This window comes from Anser cygnoides, chromosome 4 (genome assembly GCF_040182565.1).
Source record: "Anser cygnoides isolate HZ-2024a breed goose chromosome 4, Taihu_goose_T2T_genome, whole genome shotgun sequence".
Lineage (NCBI taxonomy): Eukaryota > Metazoa > Chordata > Aves > Anseriformes > Anatidae > Anser > Anser cygnoides.
Window position 1 is genome coordinate 3,096,117 of NC_089876.1, and position 16,331 is coordinate 3,112,447.

Below are 16,331 nucleotides of genomic sequence, written 5' to 3' on the forward strand. Positions count from 1 at the left end.
ACCTCCTCGTGGTACAAACACGAGAATACTGATGGCCAAAGGGCAAACGCATGACAGCCCACCTTGAGAATGGCACCGTTACCGTCTGTAGCGGTTATTTGTAGGTGTCAGCGTTAGCGTGTACGTTATTTATGGGTACGTTCGGATGGAGACAGTTCAGGCAGGGAAACCCGTTCTCTGTTAGGGCACATCAACAGCAAGGAAGATACCATGGCTTTAGGAAAGAGCTTCCGTATTCTACGGCCAAAATTCAGTTTTCCAGTTCCCAGAGCATCAGGAAACCCAACACTGATGCAATCCAAGCATTTCTGGAGAACACAGCAATACAAAGCTGCTCGAGGAGGGGCTTCAGCTACGAGAGAGACCCGGGGACTCAGCAGCCAAACATCTCCCAGCCAACGCCGCAAGCTTCGAGATCCCTCTGCACACCTTGCAAGCAATGAGGGCAGGTGAAGGAAAAGTTTACTGCGTGCTCTCCTATTTTAGATTCACTGGAGGAACGTTTTCTTGCTAAGAAGCCAGGCGAATTGGCCGCGTGTTTCTTGAAATGCGCAAGTAGGAAAGGAAGAGCTGGGGGTTTGCAAGCTCGCTGCGGCTCCATCCATGTGAAATACGGGTTCAGGAACTAGGAGGGCAGCTATCAAAGAACCCCGTTTACAAAGCGCTTTGGGGTTTGCAGCACGTGCTGGGGCTCGAGACGACTCCAACGGGTTTGTTACTGCAGGACATTAAGGCTACAAAACGCTGAAATGCTCCAGATCCGCTCCCCGCTCAGCCAGGGTTGACAAAGGTGGCTTATGGTTATCGGGCTGCTCCGTCTCTTATTAAAATAATTAAGGGAGCAGTAAGCCAGGTATTAGATGGCTAGACAGAGCAAATCCCACCGCCCGCGTAATCCACCTGGAAGCCAAGTGTTTCCAGGGAAATCGAAGCTGCCTCTAATCCCTACAAATCTCGGTCCAGGGAGCTTTTATTCTCCTGCCTCCTGCCGCGAGTTATTCCTGCCGCGCGCCCCTTCGTGCTGCCAGAGCTTCGGGGGCAAACCGACAGGGAAATTAACGTTTTGGTAACAAAGCACAAATTTTGGATGCTTCAGACGCAGCGTGGCTTGGGCAGCTTTACACTTGGGTTGAAAGCAGACCCGCTTCCCTCCGCGCTTGGTTTAATCGCACGTATCAACGCGCATAAACCAGGACAATCTGAGCGTAAATCAGGTGTGGTTGCGCTGGTTTAGATGGGCCGAGCATGCCTGCAACCTGCCGTTTCACCAAAAAGGGGCAGGAGACCTGCCGGGACCGCTGGCACTGCCCGAAGCTCTAATTCCCCTTCCTACACATCTCCCCCGAGCCCCCACCGGCTGATTTACGGAGACAGGGAGAGGCTGCCCGGAAAATAAACCACCAGGGCGCAACCACTGATACGCACAAGGAAAATAATAAAGGGTAGGAGACTCAAATCCCCTGTGCTTTAATTATCTGCCCTGCCCCAAAGAAGCAAGGCATCCCCAGCAGGACGGGAGCTGCCGAGGGTGGCTCTGCTCCTGCCCGGCCAGCACCAGGGCAGCTCCTCAGCTCTTTCCGTTTCCCTACCAGAACCTCTCGCCAATTTAGCTGCCAAAGAGGATCGTTACGATGAAAAATCCCACCTGGGGGACTCGGGCTCTCTCTCACTTCAGAGGGAACCCGAGCTCGGTCTGTTCTCCGGGATGCAGCCAGGAGAGTTTCCTCTGACAGTCGTGCTGGCACTCTGCCTGGCTAAAAAACGTGCTGCAGAAGAGCCCCGAGCACTAACCCACCGCTAAAAGTGCTTAAAAACATCAAATGCTGAATTTTCAGAGAGTAGCGGGGCCTAAATACCAAAGCAGCCCAGGAAGGGAAGCCTGAGTGAAAGGTTTTTAAAGGCTTTCAGCCTCAGCGTTCCTGCACTCCCGCACCCCTTCGCCGCTTTGATGGGATAAATATCAGAGGATGGTTTTGGAGCACCCAGAAGCTGCACATCCGCGATACAGAGGCAGAGACCCGAGACCCCGACACAAATCCCGTGGAAGCACCCGGAGGAGCGATGATCAGAGCCACAAACGCTGCTTGCATCCAGGTATGGCGAGCAAACCCCAACTGACCTGCGGCAAAGGAAGCAGGAACAGAAACGAGTTATCGCAGGGATGCGAAAGCGAGGGCTGCCTCGGAGGGGGGAAATCCTAAAAGGACAGCGGGGTGGCAGGCTGGAACTGGGGGACTCCACGAGCAGAAGCGCACTGCCAAAGCAATTAGCGAGGCACTAACGAAGATAACCAAGAGGCAGCGCTGTGAGTGCTCAGCCAACAAACCGGCCGGGGCCCCTCTCCAGCTCCCCAGCTCGACGCACGCCCTTGAGCAGGAGCTGATGAGTTGGGGCCTTTTTTTAAATTTTTTTTCCATCTTTACCAGTAGTTCAGCAGCAAAAGCAAACTCATCTCTGCCTCTCCACGAAGTGCTACGGCTCCTGGCACGGTCCAGCAGCAGCACCCTGACTGCCGGAGCTTCCCAAGCGCCCCAGATGCAGAACCCCTTGGTTCAGCAGCAGTGTCGGGCACTCGGACAGCTCTTCTCCCCACCCCTGGGTGACAATTAGCTTGGGTCTGCCCCCAGCACGTTAGCTTGGGGTGGCGGCTGAGCCAAAGATATACGCTAAAGGGTTTGCCCGGAGACTTGCCAAAATAAATCGGTTCAAAAAAGGCAAACACAAAACAGGCGCTGCCTGCACCATCAGCTGGAAGCTGCTAGGAACAGAACACAGTAAGATTTCAAAAGACAGGTCCAAAAAAACGATTCCTCAGTTCCCCTTAAAGCATAAAAGCAATGGGGTTTTGTTTCCGTCATGAACAATTTCTTTAATTGCTTCTAATGGAGCCCAACCTGGAGACCTGGGCCAGCCCCTGCCGGCGCTGAGCTCCCGGCACCCGCCGCCGCCCCGACCCGCCACGGCAATTCCTGCAATTCAAGTCTGGCAAACAATTGCTGCCCTGAAACGGGACAGCATCCAATCGTTATCTCCTTTCTTGTAAAAATAAAAAAAAAAAAAAACAGACAAACCCTTCTAATACCTGCATGTTTCCCGTGCAGGAGCTGCCACCGCGCAGGCACGACCGCGGCGAGCGCCGGGACTCCTCACGGCTCTGCCCGGTGATGTTGCTCCTCTCGGCCGAGCACAAAGCATGGCAGAGCTAAATGATCGGGGGGGGGGGCGGGGGGAAGAAAGCGCCTGGCTGTCTCCCCGACGCCCGAACGAGCTGGCAGCTTGCAGAAGGTAAATCTTTAAATCTTTACCACGCTTCTCGGCACAGCAGCCGACGCGCAGCCGCCTTCGCTTGGGTGCCAGCACTGCCGTACGTCCCCCCCCCGGTATTTCATCTCCACCCAGCTGTCCTCACCCGCCCTAGGACTTCCCTCCCCCAGCAACCCTTTATTAAACCTCTCCAAAAATCACTTTTTCGGGCGCTTTTCCTGTGCCCACGCTCGCTGTGGATGCATCCCGCCCTGAACTAAAGCGGGGCAGACACCGAGCCCTGGCCAAACACGTTAACCCAGCATTACGGGGAACCCAAAATGATGTGGAAGGGGCACCCAACCTTCTGTGCGAGGGCTTTGTTTGTGCGGCTCAGCTCGCCGCCGCACACCTGATAAGAGGCTGCAGCACCGACACACCCCGAGATAAACCCCAAGGGCTCGAACCCTCCAAACTCCATTACGCGCCCCGAGCGAGGCGGGGGAAACAAACACCCAAAGAAAAGGCTCTGTGCGTAACGAGACCGTTTCCCTCGGCAAACATTTCTGCCTTCCTTTCCTTGCCAGATCTGCGTGTGCACGCCGAAATGGTGCCCTCGTGTTTGCTTAGCCCCGTGTCGTTGCCTCCTGGCGCCGCTCCTACGGACGAAGCCTAGCACCGATGCCCAACGCAGCAGCACACGGCAGTCCTCTCCTGCTGCTGGCCAAATTCGGACCTCGCTCTTTCTCACGAATGTTGGTAAACGCCAGAAGACCCCTCCAGGAGACCCAGCAAAGCTTTAGGAAAAGAGGCATCGTCTGTAAATTGGCCGGGAGGGGTGGGAAAACCAAAGGCACCGCAGGGGTGGCCACGGACCCCGAGGGCTGCATCTCAGGAACCCAGCGGGTGCTCGCTGGGAGATGGCAGAGCCATAAATGAGAGGTGCTAACAGCCAGTTTGGGTATTAGCAGATATTCAGATAGGCTGTGACCCTACCCGAATGCATTTTGGGGCAGCACGGTACCCCTGAGCTCTGTGCCATGGACGTTAGGGCTGATGAGAGCATCGCCCGAGGGACGCGCAGCGCGGCAGCCGAGCTCTCGTTTCCAGCTCAGCCAAACGTTTGCAACCTTTTAATTCCTCTTCCTCTTGAGACTTCCTGAACACATACAAATACTTAGGAAGGAGAGATAAAAATGCACATGACTCGGTCAGCCTCCCTGGGCACGGCTCCTGCCCGCGGCTCGGTGCTGGTTCCCTTTGCAGGAAGGTTTTGGAGCGCACGAATGCGCCAAACCGACGGCTACGCCTCTCGCCCCTCAATTCCCCAAATGTTTTGGAGGAAAATCCCACGGCCCCAGCTGGCTGTTTCCCTGCCAGCTCTCGAATTCAGGGATTTCTATTCCCGACGAAGCGAGAACGTGGGCTGCTCCTGCCACACACACGCCGGGCTGACAGGGCCAAGGCTGCAGCGTGCCGCACGGCCGCCGCCTGCTCCGCTCCCAAATCCCCGGCGCCGCGACGGAAACCTGCTCCGCAAAAAGTTTTTGGCTTTACGGGGTCCAGGGGCCAGCAAATTCGAGCATTTCTAAAGGTTCCCGTCCCAAAACGGCCCCATCCTTTTGTCAAAGCCCACCCCACAGACCGCCAAGCGGAGCCACAGCCGCTGGAGTGCGCGTTTCAGGCAGGTCCCCGAGGCGCAGCAGCTCGCCCGGCGGCGCTTTCAGCCCTTCCCGTGATTTCCTGCAGCCTCTCGCACGCAGGAGCGGGGCAGGGAAGCCGAGCAGCCCTCCAGGAAGCTGCCTCGAGAAAAGAAACCCCGGCCAGATTTCTAAAAATGGTTAGAAGCTTCGGACGGCGATAGGATGTGCTTCGTCCCTCCGCACAGATGGGTTTCTGAGCCCCGGCTATAAATACGGCATTGTCGCGGCCGGGACATTGTGCTGTGCTCCTCCGGGTCACAAGTTCAGAGCTTGTGGCGGAGCTGCTCCGAAAGCGAGGGCTCCTTTAGGGCCGTCATAAACGCCCGAGTTCCCCAGCACCTTTTTTTTGCTGGGCGAAGGGTTTCACATCGCGTCTTTTATCCCCGTCCTCGGTGCTGATTTGGACCCCCCGTTAGCACCTCCGCGGCACATCCTGCTCCGATTTAACGACGGACGGATCCCTCAGCAGGCTGTGGCGGTGCAGGATAAGGGTTCGACAGAAAGGCAAGCTGAAACAGCGAAAAAAAAAAATTAAGCCACAGCAGCTGAGGCCAAAGGAAGAAGGGTTTTCACTCCTGGCACTCGCACTCTACAATTTCGGGGCGTTAAGGGAAGATTTCCACCTCCGGGCTTGACCGTTATGCTCCGATTTTAGAGCCAGTGTCAAAACAAACTGCGGTTTTTGAGTACATCCACCCGCTTTTTATAGGACAAGGAACCATCACCAATTGGTTTTGCTTGCATTTATTTATAACTGGCTTGAATCACCCCCCCGTGTGATAGGGGTTGCCCCCTGAGTAACTCCACGAGCACAAGGCACCGACCCTTTCCCCAGTCCCAACGTTAGCTCTGCTGCGGCTTTTAGGGTGGGGGAAATTGGAGAGGTTGGGGACGCACCTGCCTAACAGCACAGACATCCAGGGGATCTCAGAGGACCTGAGGATCTGGGGAATTAGGGCACGGAGCGAGAATTATGGCAGGGAACCTTCACCTGCGGGTCTGAAGGCATCAGCCCCCTCGATCCCAAAACGTTACAAAGGGGTTATGGGGCAACTTTCTGGGGATGTAGCATGGGGGCTTCCAGCGTAGCCACGTTGTGGTCCAAACCACCCAAATCCCCCCCCCCGAGACAGACAGAGACCCCAAACCATGCTCCCTGTGCAAGCCACAAGAGTTCTGCCGGAGAATTTTGTCGGCGGGGTGCTGGGGATGGCAGGACGAAACCCGCGGGACTCACGGTGCCGGCAGCAAGGTCCCCGCAAAGCTGCACAAGGACGCCGCACAGTTCCCACCCTGGGAACTCTGTAACCCCTGGATGCACGCTGTCAAGCCTGGGGATGGAAACCAGAGCCAAAACCCAGGGACAGGACCTCTCCACGGACGGAAAACCTACGGCCGAGCTGTGGGCCCAGACGTTGCGTGCAGCTGTGGGGCTTCACTCGAATCCGCCGCGATAATCCCCCTCGGACTGAAGATGCAAGAACACAAGAGGGCTCTGTGTTGTTTTGGGGTTTCTGCTTTGGGGCTTTCTGCTTTGTTTTGGGCTTTCTGCTTTGTTTTGGGGTTTCTGCTTTGTTTCACCAGCGCAGACCCTGCAGCCAGCAGCCTGGCTCTCTGGCCGTTCTCTCGGTACCGCCGTACTTGCTTAAAGACACAAAACGCTGCTTTAAAGGGCTGGGTTTGGCTTTTATTGCAAGCCACGCATCTTCAGTTCGAACCTGCTCATGTCCTTCCCCCGAGAGAAGGCAAACCTCCAGCCAGGACTGCTTAAAGCCTGTCCCCCTGGGTACCCCATTCCTGCCTTAGCAGCTACGTTCAGTACGATCTGCGATCTCGGCTTCTTAAAAAATAATCCGCAGCGAAGGTGCCAAGCGTCAGACACCCACCGGCACCCTCGCTGTTGGTGTTTTAAACCCTGAAAGCCCACTGCAGGCAAAATTTGAAAGGCCCTGAGCTACAAAACCCTGGACCAGAGCGCTTTTCTGAGTTAAACACATGCCACCAGCGCAAAGCCCGGGTTACCAGCACGCCCTGCGTACGACCGCCTCCCCCTTCCCTTTCTCTCCGTGGCCAACGAGGCCCTCGAGAGAAGTTTGTCTTAATTTAAACGTAAAGTCGCGCAGCCAAATTGCCAGCCCGCCCGGGGGCTCCTCCGGCCGACCACGCCGAGGGGAGGCAGGCGGGAGGCACGAGGGTGAAGGAGCACGCGGCTGCTTTGCGTGGAGCAGGCTGCGCCGGCACAGCGCCGGGGCAGGGTTTATTTTCCCCTGTGTCATCCCTTTTTTTTTTTTTGCTGTATTTACCAGGCACCGAGGAACCGAAACTTCTTCCTGCAGATCATATGCTGGTCAGGCCCTCGGCGCCCGGGATGCTGGTCGAGGCTCGGCAGGGGGATGTCTCCAGCCTACCAGCACCTGCAACGGGCTTTAAGAGAACAACAGGGCAGCTAAATCTACCTCTCGTGTAACTGTTCTTCCCCCCAAATCTCCGCAGCCCTAAGGAAAGAAGAAGAAATCCATTTAGGGTGGGTACGTGCTGCGAGCAGGCCAGGCTCCCGGCAAAAAGGAGGCTGAGTTCCTTTTTCTGGCTCCGCTACCACGTTGTTTTACCCTGCTCTATTCCTCTTTCCTTACCGTCCCAAGTCCTGTCTATTCAAAGGAAGGTTCTACCACAGGGACTTTCACTGCTGGTAAGACGATCGGAGAGCAAGCGCGCACGTACGCGAGCAGCAAAGCCCCCGGCACGAGCTGGGCGCAGGCTTTGCAGCAGCCCCAGCTGCGGCCAAGCGCACTCGTGTTCCCACAACACCACAACAAAAACATCCGAGACAACCCCTTCTCTTTTACAGATACTCGAAACTTGAGATGATTTCGTCTGCTTTCCTCCCGTAGCTATTTTCAGCGCCGTCCTCCCTGCTCTGAGCAGCTCCTTCTCCAGCACTGCCAACATCCACAACAAATTCGCTCCGTACGTTGTTTATTCCGATGAAGCTTCGGACACTGCCACGCTTCTGAGCAGGCAAGTGCCAGCAAACCCCAAAAATACAGAATTAATGCATTTAAATGTGTTATATTTAAATGTGTCGGGCCATTTAAATACATTTAACCCAACCTCTAAGGCTGGGTCATTTAAACAGCAGCGGCGGCGGCTCGGAAACGTAGGGTAACCCCTGAAGGGTTAAAACGTAGTTATGGAGACGGGCGCGATTAAAATTCTGGGCGAGTGTATTTAAATCGCAGGGAGAGCCGAGCTTGCCCAACTGGATCGTCAGACCACAAGTTCCCCCAGCCACTGCTTTGATTTTTTTCCACCGCGACGCGCACAAAAAAATCCTCTTCTGCTTTTAGGGCACGCACGCGGGGATCACGGCGCGCGTTGCGCGAGACGGCTCAGGAAACGATTCCCGCTCGGGAACGGCTGCCACTTGGTGCTTCTGTATCCCCGAACTGCCCCCGTGCCGTTCAAACCCTGCCCGCAGCCACGCCACCCGGGCACTTATCGGCTTCTCCTTCTGAAACGCTGCTGGGATGAAAGAAGAGACGATGGCATCGCACTGCGGGACCAAATCCCTGCCCGAATCACCGCACGCAGGAGCTCGGGATACCGGAGCTTCCACACTCAGGTTGTTTTCGGGAGGGAAATAACCCAAGATCTGCTGCAGAGCACCGAGACACGTGGTGCTGGGTGTCATCCTGCCCCTTCTGATCCCCACCCGAATTATTCTCCCGGACACTGCTGCTTTTTGAGCAGAGGCGGCCGGGGACTTGCACGTGGACGGAGCCACGCGGGGACAGGCTGCGCGCTGCAGTCACCACCCCGGAGCTGTGGTACGGGAGCAATTTTGCAGCCTTATCCCATGTACTTGGCATAAAAGCGCTGTGATCGACAGGAGCCACATCGATGGGCACCCCATGGAGGCTCGGGGCAAGAACCGACCCCCAGCTGCTTTTGGGTCCCATCAAAATCCGCACTCGGCTGCTCCGGGACCAACAAGTGCCTGTGCACGTGGTAGGGCTAAAACCAAACCGATCTGCTTCGTGCACGGCCCGAAAAAGGCTGTTTTTGTTATTATTTATAAGTCACATATATAAAGGGATGAAAACTTCACCCTAAAGCTGAGCCCAGAGGGAAAAGCCTCCTCTGGATGGTGCTGGGGACCCCGCCGCACGTCCCCAGGGGGATGCCGGCTCCAGGCACGCCCCCGCCGCCCCGCTGGGCTCCCGCTGCCTTCCCCAGGCTCGGCGCTGCTTTCGGAGAGAAAAAGGGAGGCAGGCTGAGAGGCAGAGCTGGCAGAAGGGAGCCGCGTAGGTAACCAGTGGCAACTGTGCCTAATCCAGCGCGGGGACAAAACCGCCGGCCTCATTCTTACCCGCGGCACGTGTCGGGCCGAGCGTGGGCACGGCCGCAGCCGCTGCCTTCTCCGTTCGGTTTCGGCTTACTTTCAGAAGGGTTTCTCTTTTTATTAATGATTTCGGTCCTTTTTTTTTCACACAAACGAGATGAGGCTGGAGCTGGTTTGAGCATAAAGGACACACAAAAGCTTTCTCCTCAGCATACGCATTCAGTGCGCAAAATAAATGTATTCTGGTCTGTTATTTCCCCAGTGCTGGAGAAATTGCCAAGAAATGAGCTGCTCTAATGCTCCTGTTCTTGATTTTTTTTTTTTTTAAGTATTACAAGAAGGAACAAATAAATACTCGACATCATGTTGAAGATAATGAGCTCAGCAGTTCTCTGCCCGATATTAAGGACACGTCCCCAAAAAGATGCCTCGGTGCCACAGGATGCAGAGGCATCTGCTCACCTCCTAGGCGCATCAGCAGCAACGCAGGTCAAGATTGGAAGCCACAAAAATCTTAGAAGAACACATTTGTTACTGATTTTTTTAGAATTTGCTAATCACCAAACACGTGGGCTAATGAATGCAACCTGACTGCTAACCCCCAGAATCACAGAGCTGTAGGGGTTGGAAGGGACCTCGAGAGATCGTCGGGTCCAACCAAATCCATCCAGATTTTTGGTAGCTTCTTCAACAACTACAGGGTGGCTAGTTTTTATTTCTCAGAGCTCTAACAGAATACTAAGTTAGTCGGTTCTGAGCTGAAAAAGCACTGTGGCTTGTCCCAGCCGAAACCAGGAGAGAAAGGCAAAGACAAAATGAAGACAGAAAACCATTTTGCCTACTGTTGATCTGTGAACGTATCGGAGGCAGGAAGGACCACAGATGCATGGAAAGATGATGAGGAGAAACATCTGGTGCCTGCTCGCTGCACCAAGACACGTTTGTCCCTTTTCCCCGGCACCAAGCTGGGAACTTAGCAGCTTTCCTGCACCTCCAAGGAGGTCAAGGAGAAGCCAGGCTCTGCACGGTAGGAGGACACATGAGAACGGATATAAGACGAAGAGACATTCAAACTACGGAGAGAAACTTTACCACCGTGAGGTCGGTCAAGCAGGGCATCAGGTTGCCCAGCGAGGCTGTGAAATCTCCAGCCTTGGAGGTTTTCAAGAGCCACACGGATAAAGCCCTGAGCAACACGGCCCTGCTTTGGGCAGGAGGCTGGAGCAGAGACCTCCAGAGGTTGCAGCTAACCTCCTGGGCTACCCAGTGACCCTGCCTTCCCAGGTGTCTGATCATCAGTTAAAGCTTATGCCATAACGCCAGCCTGTGCTGCCGGAACTGCACAAAAATTTGGACGATGAACTATTTTATTCTGAGCAACTCACTGCAAAAAAAAAAAATAGCGTATACAAGAAAACAGAGGTTCTGTCCTCTACGAGACATCCCCGCACCCAGATGCTGAAAACCTTCCAGATAACGACAGTCCCTTCCTTTTGATTTCACCCTTTGCCTCAGATTCCCCTCGAAACAACACTTTCACAGCCCTGCAAATGCAAACAGACTGAGGCCTCGCAGGCAAGGCCGGGGAGGTTTTCTTTTCCTCGCAAAAAAAAAAAAAAAAAAAACACAAAAAAAACACAACAAAACCCTCTTGATTATTTATGCCGCTCTCTGAACAACACCAGCTATTGTCGGAAAGCTGTTTGCAGCGTTTTAAAGCTCTGAATGTCACATTGAGAGTCTGGTCATGTCGGCGGGGAAGCCTGCCGCTGCCACGGCCCGGCACAAAACGCTTGGTTCGAGGCACCCCAAGCACGGCAGTGCCGAGCCGGGCAAAACCGAAACGGAAGCCGGTGGGTGTGCCGGCCACCTTTTATATGAGGATATTAATAAAAACAAGCAGGCAAGGGTCGGCTGGTTGCTTGTTTTTAATTCGGGGAGAACAGAGGAAAAGGTGAAGGAGCAACAGGCAGAGCCGGGTGGGCGAGCGACGGCTCCGGCTCGGTGTCGTGGAGGAGAAACGCGGGGAGAGGCGCAGGGGCGGCGGAGCTGGAGCCCTTCCCGGCAGGACCCAGCGAGGAGGGAGCTGGTGCCAGAGCGCTGTCGAGAAAAGCGGGCTGGCCCAGGGAACAGGCAGCCCGTTTCCTGCTCGATTGCGACTGGGCGAAGGGAACCGGGGCTCTGCGACTGAGCAAACAAAGCGCCTTCACCTCCAGCTCCCGGCGCGCGTTCCCCTGCAGGAACAAGGGCTGGGGAGCGCCCCGGTGCCGCCCTGCTGCAGCCAAAAAAAAAAAAAAAATAAAAAAAAAAAGTTTTTTTTAAAAAAACAACAAACCGCCGGGCTCTTTTCCACGGTGTGTTACGTTACAAAGCAAAACTGGCCGGGTTGCAATCTTCCGGAGCGCTCCTGCGCCGCGCCCTGAGCGCCAGGTTTCAGGTTACCCCGCCGTACCTGCCGGGATCTCAGCCGAAGCGCGCTTATTCCTATCGCCTCCGCTACCACCCGGCCTTTAATCTGCAGATCTTCCGACCATCCTGCGAAGAAAGCAAGTGTCGTTTCCTTCCCACTCCCCCCCCTCTCACACCCCCGTGCGCCGACGAGGAAGTTATAACCCGAGTGAAATAATAAATACGGCCCGGCAAGGAGGGAACACAAGTAGCAATGGGAAGGACGGCGGTCCCGCAAGACCCGAACCCGAAGCGCCTACAGAACCCATCCATTCGGGCTCCCGCGCAGGAAAGCAGCTTTCCGGCGCCGTGCACCGAAGCTCCTCCCAAATTTTGGCATCTCCACCTCCCTCCTGCCCGCAGGATGGCTTTTAAGCACGGGGGGTGTTGGCTTGAACCGACTCGGGGAGATTTATATGCCGCTCCCAGCCGCTGCCGCGCGTCTCGCCGGGCTGTTTACCACGAGCAAACGTCCGAGCAGCAAGCCTGGATTTATCGCTCCATCCTCCCCATCGCTCCCCCAACGGCCGCAGCCCAGAAATCCAGTTTGCCACCCCTCGCACGGGAACCTGGGGGCGTTTGTCAAGCTCCAGCATTCATCTCCGCAATCTCAATCCACCATGAAAGTATTCGGTGAAGCACATTAAAGGCTTGCTCCATATAGGTGCGCAGACTCTACCGTTACTACTTCACACTCAATTTTTCCCTAACTGGGGAAAAAAATAGGCAAACTTTATTTAACTATAACCCAGTGCTGCTGTGTGCTCCTGTTCCCATTACCTTTGAGGTCCGCGTGGATTTTTTCCAGCGCCACCACCATGCTGTGGCATAAATCGAGAGATTTATGCAAAACTTGATTTATTTCCCGCTCTTATTTTATGAGCAAAGGCTTTCCCTTTAGCTGCACCGCGGTGATTAACTACGTACCTACTGGAAAGCCGGCGCTGCCAAGAGACCGGCGCATTTCGGTCCTGACGTCTGACGAGATGTTGGAAGATGTGATTTGTCTTTAAAAATAAAATAAAACGATTCCCACGTCCCCGGGGGGCAGAGAAACACATTTCTTGTGCTGCCCCCCGTGCTCTGTGCGATCAGAGCAGGATGGGTTTGCACAGGGCAAACGGGAGGGTGTTGAAGCCACGCCGTGGTCAGTCTTCCCCCAACCACTCGAGGGGGGCAGAAAGGAAATCCACGCCTCCCTGGGGCACAGCGCAGTGCTTTCCCTAATCAAAATATCATTAAGCTGACGGAGCACGGACCAAGAGAGATCTTCACTTTCTCCCACTATAACTTTCCCGTTTCCGCCGCGGTTGATGTTGGCACGCGTTATTTTCACACAGACGGAAAGTAACTACAGAAGCAATCAGAAGACTATGTTTTTTACAAAAATAATAAAATATTCACGAACAACCTCATTTTTTCCACTGTTTCGCAGCCGAGCCACTACACACAGCGAGCCTACGCCTCCACCGCACCGCAGATGAGCCACCTTCTCCAGCAGAGGCTGGCATCGCATCTGTCCGAAACCATCACCGAGGCAAACCGCTGCTGGCAGCACCAGCCTATGGAACAACAGAGCTCTGCAAAAATAAAGCTTTTGGGCAAACAGAAGATTGCGCTTCCTGTGAACACTGAATAAACCTTCACACGTTTGGTACAGAAACCACCCAGGCAACGCTCAGCTTACTGCCCCTCGGAGAGACTGACGGGTCCCATCCCAACGCAAAACCCCACCGAATTTGGTGAAAGTATTTTGCCATCGAAATCCCGAACTGGATCTGCACCCCGGTTTTCTCCCCCCTCTGAAAACGAGCATTTAATTTACTAGATCCGGTTAAGTAAGAGAGAGAAACTGCTGCACGTGGATGGAAATCCCAGTGTCAGCGCTTTAAGGCTGTGTTAAACGCTAAGCAAGCAGGCTTTTTGCTGCGCTGGGGCACATGGTGATCCCCGTGTGCACACCAAGCCCGGCTGCCAGCATCACCTCCGGGGCTGGGGACAGCAGGGGGATGCCCCTGGCTTCAGACGATGCCCTCAGCTTCGGATGATGACCCCTGCCTCCTTGAAAGAGAAGCCAAAGCTCAGCTCCCGTAGGCTGCCCTTCAGGTTTAAAAAATAAACTAGGAGGAGGGTAGCGAGGATTAAAGAAGCTACAGTTTCAAAATATTCAGCCTATAAAACTGACTTGGGTGAAAGTTGCATTAATCGGTCCCTACAAAGGCACAAAGCCCCTTCTTATCCTTCCTTGGGCTTGCAACGTTGCATCCGCATGAGCAGCTATTGCAGCCCGGCTCTCTCCACAAGCCTCATGAAAAGCTTTCACTGCAACAAACGCCAAGGCGAAGAGAAAGAATGAATTAAAAATCCAAATAAAGCTCTTTTTTTTTTTTTTCCTACCATGTAATTGCAAATGACAAACATATCTGTGGCTTACAGAGGAGGCAATAAATTAAAGCTACAGTCACAAATCGGACCAAAAAAATGATACTTAAGTCATTCAATCCACCACCCCGGGACAGCTCCAGCCCCGCGGGATGCTTCTCAGCTTTGTGAAAGACTTGGAGGCCAGAAGTGAGCAAGTACACAACGAAGAGCGAGCTCAGAAGCTTTTTCTTTCACAATTGAGCCAACCCTCTGGTGCTTCCTGAGCGCAGCCTTTTGTGCTTTTGGGTCGGGTGGTAGGAAAAGCAAAAGGTCTTCAGCAAACAAGCTGTTTATTTGTGAACGGAGCACATCATTAAAAAAAAGAAAAAAAGGCAAAGTTTGATCCTCAGCAAAATGGCTGCGTGTGTTTCTTCTGCAAACGCTCAAGAAAATGGCTGCAAGATTTCATTTTATAGAAGAACTATTGGTCCTGGGTGTAATTTTAACCTTAATTTGGTGCAAGAAGATGTGTTTGAACCTATTAAGAGGCTGAGGACTTCAGTAACCTAACTCATACCCCCCAAGAAAGCTGCAGCAGAACGGCCCCACGAGATCCACCAGCAGCAGCATGGACCCGGTCCTGGAGACCGCAGCAATTCCTCACCTTCAGCCACAGCAGAATAAATAAAATAACCCAGTCTCCCACCTTCTTCATTTCCCATTGAGCTGCGTATCCTAACCAGTGCTTAGGAAGCATGGCATTCCCCTCTCCCTAACTTTGGTGAGCAAAACTATCTTAGGAGTAGCCATGAAACAAAAGCATATCTAGATATTTAAAAATCTTTGATATTTTGGAGTATTTTCTGGTATTTGAGGATTTTTTGAGTTTGGTATTTTCTAAAAAAAAAAAACCCGTACTCAGACACATTCCGACTTATAGAAGTTCATGGGGGAAAAAAAGAGCCCTATAGCCATATACCCATGGACTTTGCACTCATTTCCAGACACTTCCGAGAAACTCCAGGATAATTTACATTTCATAAAAGAGCACTTTCGGGTGAAGCAAAGTCACGATCACATCAGAGGTGAGTTTCTCCAGACAAGTACATCATAAATAGTTTTCTATGTCTCAGCTGGGTTGAAGTCCATCCAGACGGACATCCCCCAAAGCCTGGGGTTTGGTTTCAGAGCACGTCCATCTGTTAAGACCCAGTGGACTTCCCAGCACGGCACGAGCCCCAAAGCTCAAGTGAAAGAGATTTGCAGCAAACAAATCCAAGACTTGGGTGATCCGGGCTGTGCAGTAGCCATCTCCCTGCACCACAGATGTGACAGCAGTACAATAGCATGAATAATTTTTGTTACTCACTCCCTACCGAACGAAGGCATTCAGAGGCTAAATTAGGAACATGAAAACGATTAACATTAGCATTAACCTCAGTCCCACCCTAATTGCACTACATAAAAGCATACGTAACAATTACAAAGATAACATTGTGTGTCATAAATATCACACACAGGAATACAGCAGTCACAGCATTTATTTCCTGACCCGGGAAAGCTGCTATAATTGTAGAGCATTGTGCCACGGAGGACTCGGATCTGGGAGCTGCTTGCCAACAGGCCTCGTTTGCTGTAATTTCCCCATCGGGCTCTTCCAATCCTTCATGTTCCCCATCAACCTCGCGTCAACGCTCTGCTCCGGATCCAGCACGATGCCGTCCGGCAGGAATTTCACGTTCTCGATGGAAACAAATTAAGCTAGATGGGGAGACATGAAGCAATTACAGCAGAATGTGTGTGTGCTGGCTTTTAGAGGCACATTGCTCAACTACGAGTATCTAAACTAAAGCCTTCCTCCCTGTTGGAGGCCCTCCATCCAAGCCTCCGTTCAGACAGAAAAGCCCATTTCAGATACAAGGAATCTGGCTGTTGTATCACTCGCAAGCCAGAGGTTTAAGGACCTGGGGGTCCTGGTGGGCGACAGGTTGGCCATGAGCCAGCAGTGTGCCCTCGTGGCCAAGAAGGCCTACGGGATCCTGGCGTGCATTAAAAGGAGCATGGCCAGCAGGTCAAGGGAGGTGATCCTCCCCCTCTACTCTGCCCTGGTTAGGCCTCACCTGGAGTACTGTGTGCAGTTCTGGGCTCCCCGGTACAAAAAAGACAGGGATCTCATGGAAAGAGGCCAGCGGAGGGCCAAAAAGATGATAGGGGGCCTGGAGCATCTTCCC

General features: G+C 53.6%; 1 protein-coding gene across 2 annotated transcripts in view; it reads right to left on the reverse strand.

Moving 5' to 3' along the window:
• Positions 1–16,331, reverse strand: part of PTPRA (protein tyrosine phosphatase receptor type A) — a 98,480-nt gene that overhangs the window by 53,045 nt on the left and 29,104 nt on the right. The gene's annotated exons all lie outside the window — the stretch shown is intronic.